Source organism: Penaeus monodon, chromosome 25 (genome assembly GCF_015228065.2).
Source record: "Penaeus monodon isolate SGIC_2016 chromosome 25, NSTDA_Pmon_1, whole genome shotgun sequence".
Taxonomy (NCBI): domain Eukaryota; kingdom Metazoa; phylum Arthropoda; class Malacostraca; order Decapoda; family Penaeidae; genus Penaeus; species Penaeus monodon.
In genome coordinates this window covers 35,359,752-35,359,958 of record NC_051410.1, presented here as the reverse complement: position 1 = coordinate 35,359,958, position 207 = coordinate 35,359,752, and positions in this window count along the sequence as shown.

Here is a 207-nt window from a genome sequence, read left to right as displayed (position 1 = left end):
CTGCTTTGCTCCTGTTGGCTGTCCTGTTGCACACACTGTTGCACGACGGCGATTCCTGCTACTGGCTGGCTGGGCCTCGGGCGGGGCCGGCTCTCGAGGGCGAGGCTGAGGAGGCGAAGGTCACGCCAGTACATCGGCATGCCATGACAGGACGTTCGCCTCTGCGGAGTTAGTCTTGGGTCGCTGTTATGGTTGGCTGTTGCCTCG